Source organism: Pollicipes pollicipes, unplaced genomic scaffold, assembly GCF_011947565.3.
Source record: "Pollicipes pollicipes isolate AB1234 unplaced genomic scaffold, Ppol_2.1 Scaffold_2655;HRSCAF=3109_pilon_pilon_pilon, whole genome shotgun sequence".
NCBI lineage: Eukaryota > Metazoa > Arthropoda > Thecostraca > Pollicipedomorpha > Pollicipedidae > Pollicipes > Pollicipes pollicipes.
In genome coordinates this window covers 84,117-109,951 of record NW_023596151.1, presented here as the reverse complement: position 1 = coordinate 109,951, position 25,835 = coordinate 84,117, and the positions used below count along the sequence as shown (strand labels likewise).

Sequence of the window (25,835 nt, the reverse complement as noted above, 5' to 3'; positions counted from 1 at the left end):
CGAAGGCAATTTCTAGGGGATTCTTCATCTGATCTAACAGCGGAGCGTTAGACGAAGCCATACGTCTTTGAGATGCTTTCTTAGGAAACATTACAGTTGAATGAGCAAATTACATTGACATAAGGTCAGGTATAAAGGTCACACCAAGGTCAAAACCACCCTGTTTTGCTTCTCTAGGGCTTGCTGTATCGGACAGTTTCTGGTGCTCATTTCAAATTGATTAATAGCAGGAACCGCATTATACGTGTTCCATGGACTTCTTAGAGGTCATAATAGGTTATTGACCTAAAATGACCCATCTCAACGTTTTGTTTTAGGAACATACTGCCCAGCGTTATCTTTGTCGCTTAGTCAAATTCAAAACACAAAGCAATCTTGCATGAGTTTGGTTACCTTGACCTTAAAAAGGTCAAACAAGGTCACTGACCTTGCATGAGCATGTGAATTTTGGCTTAGAAACGGTTATCTAGGTTCTGGGAGCACTCTGGAGGTCAATCTGTAACTTGACCTTGTTTGACCTTTTTGACCCGAATGTCATGACGCAAGGACCTGAAACTTTGACCTAAGGGAGTTCACGTACAGGTCAACACGCCCTGTGAATTTGGTGTCTGTAGCTTCTTTAGTTCCCGAGATCTAAAGGGGGGGGGGAATTGGCCCCTCACCCCCACCCGAGCGAAGGGTATATAGCCGGCCACCCGGGCGCGTGTTAATCTGAAGCGTGGCTAAATGAACAAAGTCGAAAGCCCGCCGCGCGAACGTCCAATTTAACCCTTAACGCCTATGGCCTACGCCGGGAGTCGAGGCAGTAAATTGACGCCGTCGTGGCGGAAATGCCGTCAGGAACTTCTTACTCTAGGCCCATTTGCGAGCGACATTTTTTTAACGCGGTCAACAAAAGAGTGAATCAGAAACGGGGCGAATCGGCCGACACGCTGATGTAGTTTTCAACGCTAGATCACGCATAATTTTGACGGTAGCGGCTTGAATTCAGCTTTAGTTTTGAAAAGTCGGCCCGTTGCAACTTGTAATGCAATTTGCAGCGCAACGGTGCGTTGCACAAACTCGCGTTGCGCGCTGAAAATTGTTAATGTTAGGAAACAAAATTAAGAGCTCTACCATCTTTCCGTGCCGTGATATAACGGTAAACTAAAACCGCGTCAAAAACGGCCGATTTCATCTTGTCAATACGTGTGCACGCGCCAGGTGTCACGTGGCGGAAAAAATGGCCAGATTACGATGGCCCATTCCCTGCTCTATCGTACTGTGCAAGTTGCATGTCGTTGCGACCCTTGATTGTCAAAATACGGCTCCAGAAAGCGAAGTGTGTAGGGCCGTCGACCGGAATCGTTAAATTGGCGTCGCCCGTGTTAAACTTGCGGGGATTTTTGCGCTCCTGTTTCGCTCAGCACCGGCTCATTTTTGCGAAATGCAGAATTTTGACGCAACTCTGTCACGCGCCGCAAGCGAGCCTTGGTCCTGTGCAAATTTCATGGAAAACTTCCTGACCGTCTGCAGATCATCTAACTCAAATGGTGGACACCCACACACTGTTCCTTTAGTAACATAGATATCCTTGCATCCGTGTTTAGTACCGGGGGGGGGGGGGGGGGGGGGGACCGCGCTTAGTACCGATTCGTGCAAAAACTGGCGGAGTTTAGCGCGCACAGACACTGAACAACGCAGTCCGGTAACCCAAGGCTCAGCAGGGGAAATGAGGCTATTTAGAGGTGAATCTCATGAATTTCGTTTCGTTTGCTAGCAGTGGAAAGCCTACACTATTTGGCATCCCAATTTTCCTTTGATTGCGAGTTACTGCTGAGACAACGCTTTCTCGAGCAGGAAACCCAGTTCAATCGGCGGACGGCTAACGTCATCATCAGCTGGCTCGTGTGTGGACGAGCTACAGCTAGTTGAGAAACACGCCGCAATTGTTAAACACGCATCCGTACTGCTAAGCACGGACGCCTTGGTTGGGCGGCCCTGGGACGGGCGGCGGGCGCTGGTATTACGGATATATGAGTGCATATGAGAATTTCACGGTTTAGGCGGAACAAATGAATAAATGTTCGAAACAGTATACTTTGAATAAGATGTCAAGTTTTCAGGAAAATCGTATGGTTGGAGCCCTTATTTTTGATATCCGGAAACAAGTAAAGTTTGGGTGGAAAGTACCTTGTACTTCCTTTTTGCGAGCAAAGGAAGTGGAACACAGCCAGTTTCACATCACCGGTCCTTGCTTTGACATGCTAAGTACAGGGTCCTGCTACTATGTAGGCAGAAACTATTGGTGAGCCTGTCAAGAAAAAAACTACATGACTTGGCTGTGTCCTAATTGTGTTAATAATTGAAGCATACTTCTATTGTAATAGTAATTTAAGCATGCTTCCACTTTTGGTGGTCAGAACATTTTGCACTCCATGAGTTTATTATTCCCATCAGCTTAACAAATGCATCACATGACAGCTTCACAATCTTGAAATGATGGAAGGTAATCATTGGTCAAATCATCACAATTTTGAATAGTCACCAGAAGTCTGATCACATAATTGTAATGTGTTCTATCACATCTTTGATGAGCTTAAGTATCTCTTAAAATTTGTTTTGTGTTTTGCTACTGTGCCATAAGATTAGCATTGATCAGTATCTAAAATCAGGCTGGGTCAAGCTCAGGTCATCTTGGAACTTGTTTCTCTCATTTTTGTTTACATCATGTATAGAAGTTGTTGGCTAATGAGCATGCCAGCTGCATGAACACTTCTTGCAAATGGTTGTCACAATTTCTCAACTTTGATGAGTTAAGGCCCAAGGTGCTCTTATGAGCCTCACAAGATCTCTCATGGTGATGGTGAACTTAAGCTTACAAGAGTGACATTAACCACTTACAAAAAGTAACATTACCACTTGGATTCCATTACATGGTTGGATTGCCATTATATTTGGCCTCAGTTAAAAATAATCTTCCATGTCTGCATACTAAACTAGCTTTGTATGCTGTAGCTTTGATGATGTTAAAATTATGATTCTAAAAAGTGCTCCACCATCAAGAAACAAAAAAGAACACACCCCGCTGCTTTCCCAGGCATTAGCCCAAGCTGCACCATGGGGACAGCTGGGAACACTGCACGAGAGGGGGCTGGAGATGTTCAGTCCCGAGAGAGTGCAGCTTGTCAAAGCAAAAATGCTGTTGTCACTGAAAAATGGGGCTTCAAACTGCCACAACTTTATCAGCTGGCAATCAAATTCTACAAAGGTGAGTTTGATTGGCACCACATTCTCATCTTGTTGGCACAGTCATGCCTGTACTTCAGGCTGAAGTGCTGTACACACAGAGCATCTGTGTGCTGTACATTTAGTGCAGGAGCACCAGTCCTGTGGTAATTATCAGGAAGGTGTAGTGTCTGGCTGATGTTGGAGCACAGTGTAAAGGTGGCATGCATAAGCTTGTGGTCCTGATGCCACCTCCTTCCCCCACCTGAAGGCAATATGTTAGATGCTGCAAGATAAATTGTAGGTATGTGAATGCAGACTTCCTTGTTTATCTTCATGTGACTAAGAGCCATGGCATAAGGTGTGGTCCAGTCTTACTAGCTGTTTTCACATGTGATTTGGTTTTGTTCTCTGCTACCCACATAAACATTGTGGTTCCAGTTACACAGTAGTTACGAGCGGTGAAATGAGCTGGATGATGTGACTCCTTTTTGAACACCATTGATTAGTGTTTGTCTTAAGGGACTGTTCAGATTGGCCCGCGGTTTTGCATGCCTTTGCAGCCTACTGTCTATCAATTTCCTGAATGGACTGCTTTGTCCACTTACATTTAAATTCAATACTTGTATTCAATTCAAAATTGCTGAACTGCAGTGAATCTAGTGATGCATTGCTCACTTCCCAACAATCAGTAATCTGTGGGGCTTTGATTCCGGCTCGCCGGAGAGCGTGGATGCGTGCGGTGGTTGAAGCCACAGAGCATGCCGGTACGTCTCCGCATAACGTTGTTATGTGTCCGAAATAGATGATATCCTCATCAAGCATAAAACCCAAATTGTTTACTTTAAATTACGTTAATGGGCGACAGCGGCAGGTATGAACTGAATGCTTAAGGGAGGAGATGCTGAATGTTTTAACGACGTTAGGAAACACCCGGCTAGGCCTTTTGTGCGTTATTTGAGCTAATGACGGTGTTAATGACCCCCACCTTTCCCTGAGATCAGCGCCCCTACATTGCCTGTTCATTACTCAGTGTATGCGCCATGTACGCGCAATGGTGGGTGTTTGCGTGATTCGGGTAAAATAGTGGATGCTTCCAGGTGGGCATGGGTTAGACGTCAGATGGCCACCAGTCCAACTCTGAGCGCGTGATTGCCGCCTTTTTGTTGTGGTTGCCAGGCGAGCGGCTGGAAACGAGGCATGAACACTTGCATACGTAAGTGTTAATGCTTGCCCGTTGTCAGCATGTTTCTGTGTGAACCGTTCTAGAGAAGGAGGGTAAGGCAGTTCAGCTGAGCTACGCGGTGCGTGTGCAATTTGCGGCGCTGAGTCAGCTGGTGGCGCACGGCCCCTACCTGGCGCAGCGCCTGCCGCCGCTGGGCGTGCTGGACGTCATCGGACGCGACCGCAGGTGAGGCAGCCAGGTCACCGCCGCGCGACCGCGAACTCACCGGGTGCTCACGTGGGGCCCAGTCTAACGGTGGCGAAGCGCGCCAGCCACTCTGACGGATAACGACACTTGCGTGATGCATAGTCGTCGGAGAAGCGTTCCAGACTGCAGACGGTCCTTACTGCAGCATACACTGTGCGAGTGTGGCTGTGACTTTGTTAGGTTAACAACATACTGCCACGAATTGCGGCTGGACGCTAACCACTATTTATGTGGCCCGAGACCTGGGATTTCAGACCTTTTGGACACTGTTGCAATCGAAGAGGATGTACTGTGATAAGTTATCACCATGAACAGACACAAACCAGCCTCGTACCGCATGATGTCATGGTCACTGTTGGAAAATCCTCGGATTGTGCTGACGCGTTTGTCCGCGGTTGTATCGATGTAAGAAACTGTGATGTTTTAAATGGGTCGACAGTTGGCGCAGCCTGCGGTGCGCAAATGGGATTAGATTGATTCGTGTTTGCTCATGACGACAGTGCACAAATATGACATAACGAGGTAGGACCTATACGTTAACCAGGCAGGGCTGTAGGTGCATGCTGTCCCATCACAAGATATCTCTAGGGCTGTAGGTATGTCCCGAAACCTGACAAAAAGCTCCTAGCAACTGATGGCCGGGTCTCGATCCCTCTGCGACACAGCGTCTGCAACATAAACGGTCTGCAAACCCGCCGCGGTCACCGCGTCTCCGTGCCGGGTATCCGTCGCCGCACCCCGTCACGCCCCTTGTCGGTGCCGGCAGGCGGGCGTGGGAGGAGCTGACCGACATGGACGCGTCAACGGCCATGAACCGCTACGTGGAGCTGTTGGACAGCGTTTGCCCCATCTTCCGCTCGTTCGCCGAAGCGCACCGGCGCGACCTAGAGGCGCAGCGGCACAAGCGGTGGGCGGCCGCGTGCGTGACCACACACATAGCACACGACCGGACGCCCACACCACTGCCTGGGAGGGGAGGTTTGACGCAAAACGCCGCCACGCTGCACTGCTGAGTGGCTGCTTTATTGCTGTTACGCAAGTCAGGACGACAGCGCGGCAGATATTTCTACTGTTGTTTGCTGCGTGCTGCAGCTGTTTTCATGTGCACTTGTTTGGCCACATGATCACCTTGTTCCGTTTGTCGTATGTACGCTACAGCGAGGCCGAGCGGGAGGCGGAGGAACTGCGTCAGGGTCGGCTTCTGCTGGAGGAGATGGCGCGCAGACAGCGAGAACAGGAGCTTAGCAGGCAGGCCGACACCAGGTCAGTGTTCCGCAGACGGAGGGAACAGGGGCTTAGCAGGCAGGCCGACACCAGGTCAGTGTTCCGCAGACAACGAGAACAGGAGCTTAGCAGGCAGGCCGACACCAGGTCAGTGTTCCGCAGACGGAGGGAACAGGGGCTCAGCAGGCAGACTGACATCAGGCCAGCGCTCCGCATCAGGCCAGTGCTCCGCAGACGGAGGGAACAGGGGCTCAGCAGGCAGGCCGACACTAGGTCAGTGTTCCACAGACGGAGGGAACAGGGGCTCAGCAGGCAGGCCGACACCAGGTCAGTGTACCGCAGACGGAGGGAACAGGGGCTCAGCAGGCAGGCCGACACCAGGTCAGTGTTCCACAGACGGAGGAAACAGGAGCTCAGCAGGCAGGCCGGCACCAGGTCAGTATTCCACAGACGGAGGGAACAGGGGCCGAACAGGTGGACCGACACCAGGTCAGTGCTCCGCAGACGGAGGATGAGGCATATGGTGGTAGTGTTTATTAACCACATCCTAGACGAATGTGTGCCGCCGTTAAAAAGCGGAAGGCGACACAACCTCCCGGTCGTCCCGGTGATGGCGTTCGTCCGTGTCATGGTATGGTAGGGATCGCCCTGTTTAAAGCATTTGACTACCCATTTGGTTAACCAGCAAGACGAATTGCCTGTGTTGGGACTACTTCTGTTAGGCAACGTCAGCGTACTCGAAGCAAGCCATGCCCGGCAAGGCCACTGATCCAACTTCATTCTAGCAGACGATTTATGCAACGCACTGGAAACAATAGGAGAATCAATGTTTTCAACTGAACTGCGATATGTGACAAAGAATACGTATTCGTGAGATCGACAGCGATCAGTTTTTTGCCGTGACTGAAACGGGATGGAGCGGAGACTGAACGACACTAAACTGTAACCGATTTCTGGCGCCAAACATGCTGACCTGGATGGTGATATAATGTCCGAATAAATGTCTGAGGCGCATTTCCTGTCGACGTGACCTGCAGGCGGCACATCCAGGACGCGCTCAATCGGCAGACATACTCGCAGTTCCGCTCCTACGCCGACCAGCAATACCCCGGCAACCCGGAGCAGGTGAGGTGGACAGAGACCGGCAGTACCCCGGCGACCCGGAGCAGGTGAGGTGGACAGGGACCGGCAGTACCCCGGCGACCCGGAGCAGGCGAGGTGGACAGGACCGGCAGTACCCCGGCAACCCGAAGCAGGTGAGGTGGACAGGGACCGGCAGTACCCCCGGCGACCCGGAGCAGGTGAGGTGGACAGGGACCGGCAGTACCCGGCGACCCGGAGCAGGTGAGGTGGACAGGGACCGGAAGTACCCCGGCAACCCGGAGCAGGTGAGGTGGACAGGGACCGGCAGTACCCCGGCAACACGGAGCAGGTGAGGTTGACAGGGACTGGCAGTACCCCGGCAACCCGGAGCAGGTGAGGTGGACAGGGACTGACAGTACCCCGGCAACCCGGAGCAGGTGAGGTGGACAGGGACTGGCAATACCCTGGCCACCCGGAGCAGGTGAGGTGGACAGGGACCGGCAATACCCCGGCAACCCGGATCAGGCGAGGTGGACAAGGACCGTCAGTATCCCGGCAGTGCGGAGCAGGTGAGGTGGACAGGGACAGGGACAGTGGACAGGAACAGGGACCCCCACATATTTATCAGCGTGGAACGTATCATGCCATAGTCCGTGCCGATACCGTGCTCGATCAACGCCAGTCGGGCGGGGTAAGTCGGCTTTGCCCCGTTGTGATAGTTGTCCGTCCTAATGGCGTCGCCATGACACAAAACATCAGGTCATTGCATCTGTTTATAGTTTATCCGAACGTTAAGACCAGAAGGCGAGTGCTGGACAGATTTTTTGTTTTTGTTTATACAAACAGGACCAGTGTTTATGCCTTTGGCGCAAGCTGTGTTTTCAGATTCGGCTGTTTTATTGCATGTTTGGAGGGGGAGGGGGGGGGGGGGGCGACCTGGTTCGGGATCCGTCAATCTTGGTAGTCTGTATTCTTCCAGGCTGTGGTATACATACGCATACAGGTGCTTGCTTGTTTATTTTATTTTTTATCGCCAAGAGAGCAGCACTCCACTAACAGGCGGAGGCGTTTAAATATGATACAACGAATGCACAGTACACAGCGCACACTAGCATGAAGGCTGTTATGGGCGCAAAATGGCCACAGTAGTCGGCGCGCCCTAAAGCTCCAATCAACAACAACACTAGCACGAACATAGTTAAAGGTTGATATATCTCAACGCTAAGTGGAGACGCCACAGAGTTAAAACATACTTGATCACGTGAACTCTGAAAATGACAAAATTGTCATGAAAGATGTCGGCGTTAGTGCTGCTAGCCAAAACAAGTGTTCCCAACGCTTGACAGTCTGCAAAACGGACCGCTCTGGACTGTCCGAGCGGGCACACTCTGCGCGAGGTACAGCGAGCAGAGTTCGAGTGCGGGTCGATCGAGGCGGCACAAGTAAGAGGAAACAGTGAAGCAAGATTTGAGGGTCCAGTTTACCTTCGAAGATGCTTCTCAGAAGGAGTAAATCTTGCTGCACTCTTCGTGCTGCCAGGGATTGGTTTGTGAAATGAAGCAGAAGGCCGCCATTAGGAAGAAAATTGTATTGCCCGTACAATGTGTGAATAAGTAACCAAACAAGAAACTTGTGCTGCACCCGAGCAACCGGCCCTTGGGGAGTTGGCTGCCTCCGTCCAAACCACGCTACAATATTCTAAAACCGATCGCACGTTCGCAAAATACGCAGCCATTATATATATATATATATATATATATATATATATATATATATATATATATATATGTCATGCATGTTTTTATATGCAAGGGCAAATGTACATTTGGTCAGTTTCCTGCGCGTTTGCTCAATTTCGGGAAGGAAACGCTTCGTTGTTTTTGGTAAACCATAAATCAGTCCGCCTGTAGGCATTTATATTAGTTGAAGCTGGCTAAAGCTGGCTTTAAAGGGCATGCGTTCCCCATTACAGTCGGACGGGAAATATTTGAAGGTAGTGAAATACGAGGTACACTCTTCGGGACATGATCATTGGAGAGTCATCAGTCAGCAGATCATGTATCCAAGGGTCTGGTCAAATTACAAAACACGCAAACGCATGCACAACACATTTTCGACCCAGCCTGACACTGGAAAGTTAAAAGCGCCGTATCACCTTGCTGCCATTGGGTGACTGAACAAGTCCAAAGGGATGCATGACCTAGCTGTTTATTTAAGTCAGGCGCTCTTTTTCCAATGAGGATGACTTCAAGAGCTCGTAAGAAGCGTTTGTTTGGAAATGAATGTAGAGTTCGGGTGTTTTCAGTCAAGTCAAACCGTAGGAGTTTTTATTGTGGGATTTTGCGCATATGTTGGTCTGGTACTCCCTCCTGTAGGTGTATTGTCATGCGTCGTGAAAGAGGTGCAGTCATTCCAATATAGGTCGAGTTGCGGAGCCGACAGGCCCCGTAGTGTTATCGAAATTTATACACTATGTTAGTGCGCTTTAGTTGGCTTAAGTCTGTTATGAGGCCGTGTTTCATTACAAGACTGCTGGTTGTCTTGCTCTTGTAGCAGATGGAAAGTTGTACTTCATCGTCTTCGCTAGTCGTGATATTGGTCCTCACGATGTTTTGCAAAATGTTTTCGTCCACCTTGTATGGCGGAGACATTTTAGTTCGAGAAAAAGTTAATGGGCCCGTTTCTTGCCCTGTGATTTCTGGCTTCGCCGACTCAAGATAGACTTAATATCTCCGTCAATCGCGCTGTTCGAGTAACCGTTATTGATGAGCTGATGAGCATTGCCTGCACCATTCAAGTTCGTGGTGCGTGCCAGACCAGCTGGAGCAATATTTTGGAGCGCGTCTCGCAAACGAACTGATGACGGCCGTGCGGTAACGCTCTGGGCATTCGCTTGCCGCCATCATATCTTTTGCCAGCATCAGTAGTCTCATGACAAAAAATGCGTCACTCGCATCTACATCGATGTGAAGAATATGATGTCACAAGATGGCAACCAAGATGTCATATTCGTATGTATAGTCTGCTGACTGATGACTCTCCAATGATTGTCTCGTGGGGCATGCTTCGTATTTTACTATGCTCAAATGTTCTCCGCCCGACTGTCTTCCATTGCTTTGAGGATGGGGAACGAACGTCCTTACAACGTTAGCTAGCTTTAATTGATTTAAGTGATTACAGGCGAACTGATGTACGACACCGAAGGCAGCGGAATATTTTTCGGATTTAATTCGAGCAATTGAGCAAACGCACAAGAAACTGATTAGATACATAGATGTCCTTGCATAGGACAAGACTTGCATTAATGAAAGCATGCTGCCAAGTACATGCATATATATATATATATATATATATATATATATATATATATATATATATAGTGTACGTCTACAGTGTATGTATAGGGTCTTGCAATGCACATGGTCGTTTTTTTGTGCTGTTCGAGGGGCGATGGCTGTGTTCTGCAGACGGCATTCCGTCTGTCATTATACTTATACGGGCTTTTTTTAGCATGTCAGCGTGCTGGATGGCTCTGGCCTGTTGGAAAAATGGTGGGAAGGGGGGGGAGGGGGGTTACCGCAAACGTCTTTCGGTGGTGCTGTAGCGTGTAGTCTCACTGTACCCACTCAGCCTGTTCGTCGTCGCCCCCCCCCCCCCCCTTTCTCCTTGCTGGCGCCCGCTCAGCCAGTGCGACCCCTCCCTGCCGTCCAGCAAGCGGTGCTGATCCGGCAGCTGCAGGAGCAGCACTACCAGCAGTACATGCAGCAGCTGTATCAACAGCAACTGCAGCGGCAGCAGCAGCAACAGCAACAACCACAGCAACAGCAACAGCAACAGCAACAGCAGCAGCAACAGCAGCAACAGCAACAGCAGTTCAGCCCGACCATCAGTCCGCCCAACTGTTCAGCTGACGTCAGCCAGGCAGGTGCGTACCGGTCGCCTGACCGACCCGTGCACAGGCCGGTGGGGCAAGCAAGAAGGCGTCCTTCTCGTGCAGATGACGTGTGGCATCTCTTTATTTCATTGTTCCACGCGAGGGAGACGGGGGAGAAAGACTGCCATGGAGATCTTTTAGTTCCAAATGAGAGCGTATTGTGACGCGGTCAGCTGAACAAACGTTGGTGGCGCCGAACCAGTGCTTAGCGCTGCCCATCTTATATGTGTCCGGAGAGGCGCGTCGGGCGGCATAGTAGTCCGCGTCCGTCGCTCGTTGTAGCCATGTGCCCTGACGCGGGTCAAGCAGCGACCTCCCGGCCTCGTGCGCCACGTCTCAGTATGTCGTACGGTTGGACCACCGTGTGCCCCCCCCCCCCTCCCCTCACTGAGACTGGGATCCCGAAGGTCATTGGCTGCACAAGCAGGCACGTGCTGGCGTGACACGTGTGGCTGCGTCCTGGGTTACATCAGCGCTCGCCGCGTCTGGTGCGCGTGAGGCCATTGCGCCCTGCCGCCGCCGGCGCCGGCCAGCCAGCTGTCGGCTTGCCGGCCGGCCGGCGGTGGGCCCGGTCTCATGTCCTCCGGTCTCGGGGCAGGCGGGACGTCCGGCGGGCAGGCGCAAGGTGGGGCGGAGGTCTGCTGTCCCGGAGCGCCGCCCGAGCAGGCAGAGACCGGTCCTCACGGCCGCCAGCAGGCCGCCTTATCATCCGTACCCGTCGCGTCGGCGTATGGTGAGGCCCGGCATCTGGACGCCGATTCCGGGAGAAGGCGGGATAACGAGGACATCGGGTTCGGTGACAGCAGTCTGCAGCGTGTTTAAGCTGTGCATGCGTATCGGAAGGCGTATCGACCGATGGGGGGACGGTTTCGTGTCGCATATCAATGAACGCGTCATAAACAGGGGTTTGATTTGTTATTTATTCTCATCACTATTATTCAGGCATTGACCTTCAGGATGTAGGTCCCTGGCAAAGCCAGGAGAGTCTGACTGAACGGCTCTGTCGGCCTGCGCGGTGTCCTGGCTGTCGTGGTGCCGCCGGAGCAGGCGCCACGGGCGCCGCCCGCCTGGCCGGCGTGTGACCGTGTGCCTGCGTGCACAGAGGAGCCGCCGCGGCTCGAGCTGCCTCGCATGTGGACGCGCCGCGACCTGGAGCAGTTCAAGGCGGCCACCCGGACGGAGGGTGGCCAGGCGGCCACCACTGTCGGCCAGGGCCAGACGGTCACGGTCAGTGGGCGCCCGCAGCGACGGGGTGGGGGGGAAGGGGCGGGCGGCCTGCGCCAACGCTCGCCCACAGACTGGCGGCTGGCGGTTAGCCAAACCAGCATCACATGGGTTAGCGAGGCAACAGGTAGGCTCCATTTCTCCAACTGGTTTGAAATCGGCCGGCCAGTCGTTCACACGCAATGTCCAAGAAGTCGTCCAAAGTTAGCGGTGTGTTACTTGCTTTGCCCCGTCCTGAAAACGATCTGAAATGTTGAGCTATTGACGCATGCAACATCTGATGTCACAAGTTTCACGTGCGCCCCGGTCCAGCCGTTGCCCGTTCCGGCAGCTGATGTCTTAGCAACAGCTGATAGCGTGTTCACTCAGTTTTCAGCACCATGCGATACAGTTGTACACAGGTTTGACTGTTGTCCGGTTTCGATGCGTATTACACGGAGGTGTCTCGCGTGCGAGCGCGGAAATGTCACTGACTCTCACTCTCGGCGCTAGCTGCAGCGCCGTGGCGCCAGTGGCGTACGGCGCACATCATGTCAAATTAACTCCAAGCCAAGCAACTGTATGCATTGTTCGGCACTGACACGCAGGCTGTTTGATTGGACGAACTTTTCCTACAACAGGACAGTGCCACTATTATTTCACTTCTCCCATTTGGTTAACATAAAAGAGATTTTTTTCGAATTGCTAGAAAATGAAAACACGTGTCTGAACTTGGTTCGGATCTCAACGGCCCAGCGTCGCCGCGACATGACAGGCGATTCCGACGGATGGGGCACTGGACAATCGCATTGGCAGACGTGAGGGTGGGTGTGCGCGCGCAGACGGTGACGTACCCTCGTGCTGGGGCGGCCGGTGGGTCCAGTGCACAACGTGGAGGGATGTACCAGCCACATCGATGACGAATCTCAGAACTGCCCCAGCCTGCTAGGTTCGCCAGTAATTGGCCAGCTAGCGACCAATGCCAGCCTGTTCAAAATCGATCTCGAATGCAAAATCCTGTAACCTAACCCTAGTGCCATTAGACAATGGAAATTGCGCTTGCGTGAAGTCCTGCATATTGTGACTAATATCCATTCAAAATATTTCCGTTTTCCTCAATACTTTGGCACAGCTGTTAAATAGGTGATCAATGCAAAAGCAAGTGTTTTTTTTCAGCAAGCCCCGACCACCCTCATCACTGTCGCATTCGGGAGTTTTTTTTTGACGCCAATGTGTGTGAATAAGTGCGATTTTTACACCAGTGGGCCTCTGTCTGTTAAATTTGCATTAAAGGTGGATTTTCTTACGCATTGCAGAGTTTGACAACCAGGGTAGTGCCCTGATCAGAAATATCCAGTTTGGGTCAAGGGTGCTGATAATGTAGTGGGTGACGCTTCTGCGTTAACCGCCGCGTGTCAGGGAAACCAGAAGTATGGGGCTCGATTTCGTAGGATGCCCGCCGTTCCTACCTTGGAACGACGACGCAGGCAGGCAGGCGACGTCATATAGTCTCAGCAGCTGAGTGCGTCGTAAAGCCCCAACAGCGACGACGACGGCCGGCATGGATCAACGCAAGTCGGTGCTGTGTTAGTATGACAAATGTGAAAAGGTTCGAAACCTTACTGTTGGGATGATGATGCGTTATTCTGTGCACGCACACGCACGCACACGCACACGCACACGCACACACCGCACACACCGCACACCGCACACACACACACACACACCGCGCGCACACACACACACACACACACACACACCGCGCGCACACACACACACACACACACCACACACACACACACACACACACACACACACACACACACCACACAGCACGCACGCACGCACGCACGCACGCACGCACGCACGCACGCACGCACGCACGCACGCACGCACGCACGCACGCACGCACGCACGCACGCACGCACGCACGCACGCACGCACGCACGCACGCACTCGCACGCACGCACGCACGCACGCACGCACGCACGCACGCACGCACGCACGCACGCACGCACGCACGCACGCACGCACGCACGCACGCACGCACGCACGCACGCACGCACGCACGACGCACGCACGCACGCACGCACGCACGCACGCACGCACGCACGCACGCACGACACACACGCCACACACGCACACACACCGCGCACACACACCGCACACACAACACCGCACACACACCGCACACACACACCGCACAACACACACCGCACACACACACCGCACACACACACCGCACACACACAACCGCACACACACACACACACCACCACCGCACAACCACACACACACCGCACACACACACACCGCACACCCACACACCGCACACACACACACCGCACACACACACACCGCACACAACACACAACCAAACACACACACACACCACACACACACACACACACACACACACACACACACACACACACACACACCACACACACACACACACACACACACACACACACCACACACACACCACACACACACACACACACACACACACACACACACACACACACACACACACACAACACACACACACACACACACACACACACACACCACCACACACACACACACACACACACACACACACACACACACACACACACACCACACACAACACAAACACACACACACACCCACACAGCACACACCACACACACACACACACATACACCACACACACAGTCACGGAGGTCACGAGGTTCCGGGTCACGGAGGTCGCAAGATCTCTCTCTCTCTCTCTCTCTCTCTCTCTCTCTCTCTCTCTCTCTCGCTCTCTCTCTGTCGCTCTCTCTCTCTCTCGCTCTCTCTCTATCTCTCTCTCTCTCTCTCTCTCTCTCTCTCTCTCTCTCTCTCTCTCTCTCTCTCTCTCTCTCTCTCTCTCTCTCTCTCTCTCTCTCTCTCTCTCTCTCTCTCTCTCTCTCTCTCTCTCTCTCTCTCTCTCTCTCTCTCCTCTCTCTCTCTCTCTCCTCTCTCTCTCTCTCTCCTCTCTCTCTCTCTCCTCTCCTCTCTCTCTCTCTCCTCTTTTCTCTCTCTCTCTCGTGTGTGTGTATATACACGTCACGTCTGGGACTTATAATGTTGTGATATGGGTTGCCATTTTGTAGACAAGTTGTTCCAAGCACGGCTTTATGGCAAAAAGGTCATCCAGGCCGAGGTCATCTCACGGAGTCTGGGTGATGGCCTCAATTCAGTTTCACCTAGTGCTTCTATTGCCCGGCCTTTAACAATAATTAAAACGGACTACGGACCTTCGGCATAGACGGAACCCGTGAGTGGAACCTGAGGCCGAAAGCCCTATTCCTCTTTTGTGTCGCCTATTTCTAAAATATTACCGCTTGCGCCTTTTGTGGTGTTTTTCTGATCATAATGTCTCCAATCATATCAGGCACTCCGTAGAATACCAAGGTGACGTTCCAACGTGCTGTCCAAAATAAAGGGTAATGGGTAGCGGTTACCAAAAATGTCTGGCTCAGTTACCCTAGTTCGTCTACACCATCTACGTGATGACAACAGACAGCCCACATCTGTCGGCCTGGCTCGTCCCGCGCCGCACGAGGGGCCTACTGTGCTAGCCATTAGATGTCTTCCCCCTCCAGCTGCCATTAGCTGTATTTTTCCTATGCCATGCTTAACGCCACACGTGTGTTTTGTAGAATTTTTTATAGGCTCTTCTTAGTAAACACGTATTTTCTTAGTATTTTGATGGCGGATGTGATTATCCATTCCATGAGGTCATCGGCGACGGCAGCTTCATGCCGAATGGCGAAGTTAATTTAAGCAGTCAAGGGTACTAAATTGAGGGTAAGCAATGACGCGGGCATGCATGTGAGCGATGAGCGCACACAGGCAGAGGGGTCTGGAATCCGAAAACAAGATCCGAATATCGGCTCATCACACTACAAATGTATGTGCTGCCTAGAGTCTGGCCATGTGCCAACGCACTAGACAGGTCAGGACCGAGAAAGTCACCGAAAAACTCCCCGGCAGTGTTAATGGAAGAAGCGCTTTTTTGGGGGGGGGGGGCAGTGCTGTCAGAGCCAGCGTAGCACGCGTTCCGGGGTGTTGGCGTGCTCCGCTGGCGCGCCAGCCGCCCTCGAGCCATCGTCTGGGACGCCTTCATGTGTGGCCAGGTGCGAGTACCAACCCGCGACGACGGCACCTGCCTCTTCTGGGAGTTCGCCACGGACAGTCACGACCTGGGCTTCGGGCTGTTCTTCGAGTGGGGCGCCTCAAAGGAGCGTCAGGTGACGGTCCCACGTCAGCGAGGAGGAAGGCCCCATGGAGGACGGTGAGTGATAGTCCGCAGCAGCAGCGATACACCCCTCAGGGTGAATGTCTGTTCCTGCGTGCTCTCTCGTCTGTGTGGGCGCGCCCCGTCTGCGGGTGCGCGCTCGTGACCGGGTCACCTCGGTCCGGCAGCGGCGGCGCAGCAGCCGGAGCTGGTGTCGCGGCGGGCTCTCTCCTGCGTGGTGCCCGTTGTACCGGCGCGACTGCCACCAGGCCGTGTACGCCGGCTCGCCATCGCTACCCGGCCCAGGTGTGTGACGGACAGGCGGCCGCCGGGCGCAGGAGCGCCTTCGTACGGAATTGTGGCGTCGCTTTAATATGCCACATATTTAATTATGTGGTATTGTCATTGAATTATGTGCCACTGTCGCGCAGACGTTCATTTCGTATGGACTGGCGTTTTGCTGCGTATGGCTCAGTAACGGCAGGTGCAATAGCTGAGGCTGTTTGGCGTCCACATCCCCCTCGCAGATTCCAGCGGAACGGAGGCGGGCAATGTCATGGCTAGCAGCTGGTCTCGAGTCCCACACCTTATGGTTGTGGGGCGAATGCTCTTCCATCTAAACTGCATCGTCCCCTGATGCTGCAGTCGAGTCGAGCACTCCGAAACATGTGACGTGTGGCTTTGCACGTCACGTGTTGCGGTGACGCGTGTCTTCGCGAACGCGATGTTTTTTCTATTAAGAACGTGGGGCACCAGCTACGGACCTCACTGCGGGTTCAGGGCATCTGCTCCTTCGACAAGGAATGTATATTTGAACGCGCCTACGCTCACACGACTGGGGATCGGGATAAACACGTACCGCGCTCCGCGTGTATGACGCAATGACTCCTTTTTTAGCAGCCACGTGGCTGCCTGAATGTGGCCATGGGCTTGATGAAAAGAGGGTCGGTAGATCATCCACCACAGTCTGCGCCCACCGGCGACCTTGGTGGGGGGTATGCCAGTCACTCGAGCGCAGCCAATCCGCTGTGGCGAAGGCCTACCATGATAAACCCTGGCCGGTGATAAATCATATGATTTATGAACCAAAACAAAGAGCCGTCGTCTTTTTACAGTGGTTCGCGGTAGACTGGGGCTTATGGACGTACTCGAAGGTCCGTGCTCTTGTTATTTCATTTGATATATTTTTACAATCGTAAACAGTTTTTGCGCATTAGCAGCTTATTTTGCGGCAGCGGCGTGACCTATCCGAGGTCGTCGGTACGGGCAGAGGTGAGCGCAGTGTGACCCGCCCGACCGCGACGTGGCCCGTCCCCGACCGGGTACGAGCAGAGGTGTGCACAGTGTGACCTGTCTGAGGCCGTCGGTACGGGCAGAGGTGAGCGCAGTGTGACCTGTCTGAGGCCGTCGGTGCGGGCAGAAGTGAGCGCAGTGTGAGCTGTCCGAGGCCGTTGGTACGGGCAGAGGTGAGCACAGTGTGACCCGCCCGACCGCGGCGTGACCTGTCCGAGGCCGTCGGTACGGGCAAAGGTGAGCGCAGCGTGACCCGCCCGAGGCCGTCGGTACGAGCAGAGGTGTGTGCAGCGTAGCGTGCCCATGGCCCCGGCTGCGATGCCGTGTGTGGCGTGACTGGTCCCAACACCCCTGCCACACAGTCACAGCTCTACTCAAGACCAGCCAACAAGACAAAAAACAAAAAACAAAAAAAAAACACGGGTCCATAAATGGGTGCATTGTGTTGTAGGGAAGGGCCAATGGTGGCATCGCTGCCGAACAGTTCAGTTGGTCATTTTGGGTAATGTGTAGTTGTGTGGCCATTGATGCGCGAAATAATACAAAAACACGTATTACATTCAGTATTAGTCAAACAGCAACAAGCTGTGCTACACTCAATATGAGCCAGCTCAACGTCAGAGCAATTCGTAAGAATTGCACAGCAATGGCGACTGGCCGATTCATGCGTGTAAACTTGAGTCCGTTAGAATGCTTGAAAGTTCGCAATCACTACACTCTTTTCTCGCGACGGGCACTGCAACGGACCTCGAGGTTCGTTTGCATCCACCGCCCCGCGGGGTGGCTACGCCGCTGTGACATCACGGCGTAGCACATCATTTCCGCAAGCTCCAACTCGAAGCTAGTCCCTACTGTTTCTACTGAACGTGCACGTGTCGGTAACCACGTCCACGGTTTCATAAACAGAGTACCATCTGGCTGAAAATGCGCAGTTCAAAACGGTGCAACGTAGGAGGCGACATATGATACGGCTCTACTGCGTCAACTGGAAACGAGTAGAGGTGAACCGCTTACAGTGTCCTGTGAAACGGGGTCACCTCACTGCGCTGCAAACCCCGGTGACCCGCGCACCAAAGGACCGACCTCTGTGAACGCAAACACGTGTAGATTTGGTAAGACCTTTACGGCAACTGCAGATGGCGCGTGCATGTTTCAAGGTGGTTACTAGAATAAGCGGAGCAGAGTATGCACACTTACGCGGCGGGCTCCCGTGCACCAAACACGCCAACACCGCCATCTTGAGGTCAGCTCGGTTTGTGGCAAAGATGACTTAAGAGCACTACCCATTGCCATGTAGATGGTCAGCATTTAAAAAGTTAGTAGCAGGAATGGGGGAAGTTTGCGTAGGCTCAAATGCTTTCCGATTTGTTGCTTGCAAAACCGACCTTGAAGTCAGTAAATATGTGTGAGCGTTGATGCGTGCGTTTGGGGTAAAGCTGTAAATTGGTGAGGAACAGGAGCGAGAGCTGGCAGTGTTTAAGTCCCCCTTGCTGCTTGCAGGCAGGCTGTCAAGCTGAATCCGATGTAGCTGACAAAGTGATCGATCGTGTTGGTACCTTCGGGGCCTATATTTTTATTATCCCTTCGAGCCTCGCTGATTTTGCCCTTCCTTTTGGTGTTATGTCATACTCTGAAGCATATGGAAGGTGCTGCGATTGTGATTAACGATGCAGGTTATACCCCATTCGGATGATCAGGCATCGGGGCGAATAATATGTGGTGCACAAAAACACGGGAGATAACGTGATGGCGCGAGTGGACATGCACTGCGCTGGGGAGAGCCAAACATAGATTTATACAGAAGCAGCAGGAAAGCGACGTAAGACAGAGAAACAAATTATCTGTCAAGTCTGTAAGCTTCCTTGAGCAACACCAGCGCTTGTCACGGCAGTCACCTCACACCGTGGCAAGTGGCCCAACGGAACATGTGAAAGACAGAGCACAAAGGTGGAAGCTTAGGTGGTCCGCTTCCACCGAAACCCGTAATGGTAGCCAGTTGTCATTGTGGCAACGTCTGAGTCCTTCGCATAACGGCCGGCGGCATGGCGCAGAAGCGGCGGTTGTTTAGATGTTTGGAATTTTTATGGAATGGAAACAATACTTGTGGGGATCAGAATACTTGCACGTCCTAGGAAAAATAGACAAGACTTTTGTGGACCCAATTGCTTTGAAGGTGACAATTGGAAAGCCGCTTAGTTGTTCCGTCCTTTGTTTTAATTAATTTGGCTCCATTGATTTGCTCGGTTGGGTTTGGGTTTAAGAGTACTTGCTAAGCATCGCGTGTTGCGTGCCCAACCAAGTGGTGTCGTTACATTTCAAGGGATGATTTTACGCTCGGTTCTTTAAACGAGGCAGAAGGGCGGGGGATTCCCGTGCCGTGCAAGACTATGGCAAGGCCGCTTGGTGGGTCTTCTTCCCAGTTGCCTGCTGGCCTTCCGATGTCCGTTGAGCTTAGCGATGTGACGGTTCGGGGACCGATGACCAGTGTCTGCCGACTAAGGGCCCAGTATGCTTCCATAGTCATAGACAGTCATAGACATAGATGCGTTTCGTAGGCGTTCCCAGATGCGTTTTGAGTGTCACGACTGTTTCAAATGATGCGAGAACTGTAGCTGCCAAGTATGATGGGGGTGGGGGGGAAGGGGGACTGCTTCAGTCCCGAACGGTGTCATCACAGTTGTCGGTGTATATGGGTTGTCACCCGTGGTCTGTCTCAGGCTTTTACGTCCACAGTTTGAGTGGTGATTGTCTCAGACGGGGTAATCTAACATCGCTTGGGTGAACATACTCCTTACGCTGTACTTGGGTATGATCGGGAGGCGTCCACCAGCTAGCTATTTCGGTCTTCGAGTACGTGGCCATTAGTGCGGGCTGAAAAACTATGACGCATTATAAGATTTTAAGCTGAAAATTGCCCACCCGTAACATGTCAGGAGGTACCTCTTATGAAAATGCTTCACGTTCCCAGCGGTGCCCATGGCCACATGTCTCTGACCAGTTGCGTCTGCGACCACTGCTGTAAACGTGAAACATTTTGATTATATATTGCGAGGCTTGTTTTATATCTTCGTTTACCCGCTGCCAGCCGGTTTGTTGAAGGTCGTGTTTGATAATGACTCATAATGGCAAGAAAAAATGCAGAAAACCGGCGCAAGGCCTTCCGTGTTCATATCACTTGATGTCACTTGACCTTCGCCGTCACGTATCACGCGTAAGCTTTTCTTCTTTTTTTAAGCACGCCCACAGGCTCATATTGTTTTTGTTTGGGTGGTCGCATGAGCGTGGTGCCCAACAAAAACTATGTTGGAGGCTCATGTACTTGGCCTTATCTCTGTTGTGAGTGGAGCCTTTGCCCGCGATGTGGGGTTCTTTTGGTAATCTGAACTGCGTACACATAAAGGAACAACTTTGAAAGTAGTGGCAGCCCGGGCAGCGTCACTGTTGCTGAGCGGCGAATCCTGTGTTGTAGCTAGCACTGGGTGATAGCCTGTGTTGTCGTTGGCACGAGCTGATGACCATAGCTGTTGACTAGGTCGTCACAGCTCAATTTCTAGATTGCACGGGCCAGCGAACACTAATAAGTAAGAAGTATATGCGCGTCGGCCAGGGCCACCAAGCACACATCCCGTTTGTGTTCACAGGGCGTATACCTGCTCAAGTTCGACAACTCGTACAGTATGTGGCGCTCCAAGACGCTCTACTTTCGAGTCTACTACACCCGGTAATGGCTCGTGGGGACAACTCCAAGGCAATGGGCGCTCTGTCTTCTCCCACTCGACGAGCGCTCGTCGAAACTGCGCCCAGAACTCGGCGGCGCTGCCTTTGACCCCTCAAGGAGCGGTTGCAGACGTGCTGCGGAGGGCATCAGTACGGCTGCCGGGGCCGCCAGATGTGATGGGCGTCTGGCAGTCACGGCCGGGGCCTCACATCGGTCTGCTGGTGCGCTGCGCACGTGCGATATCCCGTCTCAGGCCGCGCTTAAGGAGCGGCTCCCGCCATTGCTTGCTGTTGCGATTTGTTCCGCGTGTAACACATGTGATTCCAGACGCACTGCAATTTCTGCGTCGTCCAGCGCGCCAACACCGACACTGACACTTGGCGTTGATTGTTAACAAAGTCACACACTGCACGTGCCATGTGACCTGGTGAATGTTATGTGGGGCTCGTTCGGCCCCCATCGGCTCTGACTGGCAGGTGATGCCCCCTCCCGTCACATGGATGGCGTGTACTCCCGGCGCGGGGAGGCGGTGCCTCAGAACTCTGCGCCCAGTGCGGTGATACGGTCGTAGCGCGGGCCGGCGTGCGGTGTTCAGCGTCCGCAGCGGGAGAGGAGACCCCGCGGCACGCGCGGCCGGTGGAAGCTGCTCGGGCTCTCGCAGGGCTACGTCCGCGACATCGGCCGAGGCGGGTTAATTGCTACGCGGGTGGAACATGGCGTGACCGAAGCGTGCTTTGTCGGGGGCTCTGTGTTGTGTGCAGGGCTGGTGTTGGAAGTGTGTTGGAAACTGCAACCACTCATTGTTGCTGCGCGGTGATTTTTTCGAATGTTTTGGGGATTGGCACTATTGCCATGTGTGTTGTTATTGCTAAACCTCATTGGCGTAAGGGTTATAATTGGTTGACACATGACTCATCGGGGGCAACAGAGAGATTATTCGTGTACAACAATCGGAGCTCAATAAAATGGTGGGGAGTGATGGCGAATGTATCCCCAAACGTTACATTGGAGCACCCGTGCCTGCGCTCTCGCCACAGTAACATTGCACGATTGGCGGAGCAGAAGGTGCGCTGAGCGACGTCGCTGCCGGGCGGTCAGTTCTGCGCAGCTGTACGTTAGGGCCTGGTGAGCGGCAGGGCGGACACGGCCGGCCGATCCCGGGCGGTCAGTCCTGCGCAGTTGTACCTTAGGGCCTGGTGAGCGACAGGGCGGGCACGGCCGGCCGATCCCGGGCAGTCAGTCCTGCGCAGTTGTACCTCAGGGCCTGGTGAGCGGCAGGGCGGACACGACCTGCCGATCCCGGGCGGTCAGTCCTGCGCAGCTGAACCTTACGGCCTGGTGAGCAGCAGAGCGGACACGGCCGGCCAATCCCGGGCGGTCAGTCCTGCGCAGCTGAACCTTACGGCCTGGTGAGCGGCAGGGCGGACACGGCCTGCCGATCCCGGGCGGTCAGTCCTGCGCGGCTGAACCTTACGGCCTGGTGAGCAGCAGAGCGGACACGGCCGGCCGATCCCGGGCGGTCAGTCCTGCGCAGTTGTACCTTAGGGCCTGGTGAGCGGCAGGGCGGACACGGCCGGCCGATCCCGGGCAGTCAGTCCTGCACAGCTGAACTTTACAGCCTGGTGAGCAGCAGAGCGGACACGGCCGGCCGATCCCGGGCGGTCAGTCCTGCGCAGCTGAACTTTAGGGCCTGGTGAGCGGCAGAGCGGACACGGCCGGCCGATCTGCCTGTCTCGCCGAGCTGACGCGCCTCAGGGCGCGGTCTGGCGCCTACAGTTGGGTGTCTCAAGCATCGGAGGTCAGTTGTCGGAGGGTGTCCTGTCTGCAGCGCATAGGACATCTTGCCAGAGTGAAGTTTGGCAGGTGGCCGTTCAGCCGTGCACCGAGACTGCTGCTGTCAGACTGCAGACGCAGACTGTTGGCCGGATTGAAGACTGAGGCTGATCGAGAGGGAGACGAAGGGGCTGGGGAGGAATATCTTATTTAGGTAATACTTTTCTCCATATGGGTTAATGGCCACCAAGTCAATTCGGTTGGGAGATTGTGCACTGGGTCCAACAGGCCGTGCGGTGTGTATCTGACCCGGTCGAGGCGACGCTGGCCTGGGAACAGGGGCCGCCGTGCTGGGTGCACGGGTTCTGATTAGTGCAAGCGACGCACAGCGCAGACGGCTACGCGGAATGCGAACTTTACAACTATGACGTGTTTACTTCCGCGACGGTCCAACGCATAAACTCACGCCCATCTGCCTCCAGTGGCGGTCACAACTCGCGTTAGCGACGAGCACGGCTTGTCAGGTAGCGGAAAGACACCCTTTGTACATGTAATGGAAACGATTTGTTCAGGCTCCACGCCTTTGCAAACGCGGCCGAGTGTGCGGCCCCGCACAGGGAGCTGCCACTGTGGGCGAACATTAAAGCCGAGAGAAACTTATCCGGGCGCATCGCTGATATGTGAATAAATAGCATGTGGATGGAGGCGGCGCAGTAATGTCACGCTGCACAGGTTGTGCTTCCAGTCTCCCGGTACGGCAGAGTATGGCGACGGACCACTGTGGGGAAGAGCTCGGTAGTATCGAGTCTGTTTCTGTACTGATCCTGCTGCAGCAAGGACCGTTGCAGGTATACTACGCGGACGTGCGGAAACCTCTGAAACGCGAAGTTCTTTGAGTATTTCTGAACGCTTCTGACACATGGAGCATGCCGGATTTTCTTTCCGTCGAGTGCCTCTGTTTGGTAAAAGGTTAAAGCAGTCCAGCGATTGCAACTGGCCCGTTATGGATGGGATCGGAAGGCTCAGGGCCCAGAACGGGTTAAATGTCACGGACGCGTAACCACACACCGTGCGCCATGACGTGAGCGTGAAACGCCTCCAGGGCTCCAGCGGTTTCTGGGCAGCACTGAGTGTCATCACTGTGGTTGGCTGTGGTCGGGTTATTCGTTGACACGGCCCACCTCTTCGCGCGAGCCCCCCCCCCCCCCCCCCAGCAGATATCTCAGGAGCTGCCATGTGTTCTGCTGCTGATACACATGAATCGGGCCGCAAATTGCCGGAACTGTGCCTTTAGCTGGGAGGGAGTCAGTGCCCGGTAAGCCTCATCTGGGATCTTCCAAAGACCTCGCATAAGCGTGGCAAATGCTCTGATGAGAGCACCCTTCGTGGCAGAGGTGGTCGTGCTGATGTCTCTCGAGTGCTCATCTCGTAGGATGCAGTCACGCAGGGCACGAGTGATGCTCAGGCATTGCAGCAACGTGTTTATGAAGCACGTATTGCCGATGTTCCCGAGTCCTGCGAGTCGCGCGCTACCACCTTCTTCACTCGAGCAAATGATCCACGGGCGGCTCGACGGGGAGGCAGCCAGGCCTGGGCAGGCGACCGGGCATAGCTGCTTCCGGTTCCTCTGTTAAATGCGTACCGACTCGGCCCGTTGCACCCCATTCCGCTTCGTTCGGGTGCTCTTCAGTTTTATAGTGGCCTTGTTCAGCTGGGCGTGCAGCACCGGAGGGCGACACTCTGAGCCTGACCTCACCGGGCGGCCATGCAAGTCTGAGAGGAGGTGACAGACCGCCGAAGAGTATGAAGGAAGCTCACACTTAGGTGGCGACGAGTTAGGCGTTCCATCAAACGGGCTCATGATGTTGGTTGCCCCCGGATGTAATGCCCAGTTCACCACAGTCTGTTTGCCTTTGGGCGCGGGTCAGTGATGTGCGCTGGCAGGCGTATTATAAGAACTTGTTGTGGCAGGCACGGAGGCGGCATTGCCACGAATGAAGACGATTGATGGCAGCTGCCAGAGCCAGCCAGCCTCAAGGTAATCTCCATATATGTAAACAAGCCGCAATCTCAACTCTGATGGAAGTCTTGGTGGATGGACCGCAGCCCCCCCCCCCCAGTCTCAAAAGCGATGGGTTCAAACTCAAATCGTCTGCAAGGTCTGCGTACCTGCACATCTCTTGCGGTGGATTCAGTGGCTATGTGTGTGCTTCAGTGGTGTACGTGTGTATGCATGCAGCGTTCTAAACTAGGTTTTTCCCCGGGAGTGCAGATGAATTGCGGGATGGAAAACAGGCCCAAACCTCGTCCACCAGCCGTCGCAAGAAGACCATACCAACCAGTATTGAAGGAGGACATGGACAAGCGTACCACCTGACGTGTGGGTTATGGTGTCTCGAATTTCACGAGTGATCGTGTTAAATCCATCACCATCCGCCCATTTTGGGGTATCTTTAGAGATTGGCGTCAGATACTGGCAACCAGGCCGGATAGAAACGTGAAACCAGTTGTATGACGTAGGTGAACATTCCGCTTCCAAATCATCAAGCCATCTTAACATTGGCCAGTTTTACTTTCAGTTCCAGTTTCAATTTTCAACATTGCTCCACGCAAGCATGAACAAACATTAAGAAATTGTGAACAGCTACATACACTTACGCCTCCCAAAGGCTTATCACATTCAGATCTCGTCTAGCTTGAAAATACCTAAATTGACGCC

The 25,835-nt window shown here is 53.4% G+C and overlaps 1 pseudogene; it reads left to right on the top strand.

Annotated features, from left to right (window-relative positions):
* The first annotated feature begins 1,922 nt into the window (after positions 1-1,922).
* On the top strand, positions 1,923-22,018 carry LOC119114559 (Golgi resident protein GCP60-like; annotated as a pseudogene).
* Positions 22,019-25,835: the final 3,817 nt, after the last annotated feature.